The sequence below is a fragment of the Galeopterus variegatus genome, unplaced genomic scaffold, assembly GCF_000696425.1.
Source record: "Galeopterus variegatus unplaced genomic scaffold, G_variegatus-3.0.2 Scaffold5519, whole genome shotgun sequence".
In the NCBI taxonomy this organism is placed as follows: Eukaryota; Metazoa; Chordata; class Mammalia; order Dermoptera; family Cynocephalidae; genus Galeopterus; species Galeopterus variegatus.
Window position 1 is genome coordinate 114,243 of NW_007731630.1, and position 1,513 is coordinate 115,755.

At 47.7% G+C, this 1,513-nt stretch overlaps 1 protein-coding gene across 1 annotated transcript in view; it reads right to left on the reverse strand.

Moving 5' to 3' along the window:
• Positions 1–1,513, reverse strand: part of LOC103604980 (myotubularin-related protein 13) — a gene marked incomplete at its 5' end in the record, with an annotated part of 148,821 nt that overhangs the window by 113,348 nt on the left and 33,960 nt on the right. The gene's annotated exons all lie outside the window — the stretch shown is intronic.

Consider the following 1,513-nt stretch of genomic DNA (forward strand, 5'->3'; position numbering starts at 1 on the left):
TGTATTGTCTACATGGCATCAAATTGGTTCATAAATAATGTGCGCTGATTAACTGGATAAATGCAAATGCTTTCAAGTTCATGTGACTTTAGTTTTGGGCTCCACATGGCTGCCCTGAATGCCACATGGCTCTGGATGCTACTGATAGGTTCTGAACATAACCGGCACCGTTTTAGGCAAGGCCAAGCACAAAATGGCCCCAACCCCTCCCTCACTTCCCTTTATGAGAAACTTCATGATTTCTGAGAAACAGAAACCCTTTTGCTTCCACAAGGGTGCAGTTCTCCACCCTGGTTGCATAGCTTCTGCATTAGCATAATGCCCCTCCTTGATGGTATCAGCCAGCCTTTGGGAGTTCATATAAGCTCTCCAACTCCCACATCTGGTGCTGCCCTCCATTTTGAGCACAGCCTGGCAGATACTTTTCCTTTAATAAAGCTTGATCAATACCCAGCATTTTGGCTCACTTTCTTTCATTTTGGTGCCGAAACCTGGGAAGCGTCCTGGCTAGACCATCAGATGATCCCCTTTTGGGTTGATTGGCCCCCCGGCCTCCTTTCCTGGACCTGCTGAACTGGGTACCTCCGGGACTCTCTCCTTTTGCCATTTCAGACCAACATATCCAACATTGGCCTCAATTCAGGGTGAGTCAGTGGGCCTGTCCTACTTCTACGAGTTCCCCCAACTACTTTCTTTCTATGACTACTGTCTACTTCCTGAAGACCAGGTCCCTGGCTGAGGGAACCTGTTGTGTCCCCCAGCTATTGGAGGATGCTCCATTAGCCGGTTGGTGGCTTCTCTTGCAAAAAGGAGGTGCGTACCAAAGAAGATGCTCCTTGGTGTTACTCTTCTTCTACTGGGACTGATCACCCCCCTTCTCACCATCAAAAAGGGATCCTCATAATCCAGACCTCCATGTTCTATGCCTCTGGGCTGTCTCCTAGCTGATTTACAATCTAATGGCTTCCAGGGAGACTTCGTCATCACCCTCCTTCTACAAGGACATGTTTCCTTTCTCACTCTCTAGGTGGGATCCTTATGATCCAAACCACCACACTCTACGCTCCTAGGCTGTCTCCTGGCCAATTTACAACCTCCTGGCCTCCAGGGAGACATTAAACCCTAATGCCTTATTTCCTATTGCAATCAGGTTTGGCCTAAATACAAACTAGACAATGGATCTCAGTTGCCAGAAGACGACTCTCGATTTAGATACTCTTAGAGATTTAAACAATTTTTGTCACTGAAATGGCAAGGCTGGAGAGATTCCTTATGTTTCAGCCTTCCTCTATCTTCGATCACGTCCTCTCTGTCAAAACTGTCCTCCGTCTCAAATTCTCCTAGCTCATGCTTGACCTCTCCTTATGGACTTGGAACAATCTTTTAATCCATCAGACCACTCTGCTCCCTGACCACCTCCTTATGTTCCAGATCCTTCACCAGCACCTCCACCTTTTTCCTCTTTCCCACACCTGGTCTCAAGATGCTCGTCCTCAGCCACCCAACCCCTTTT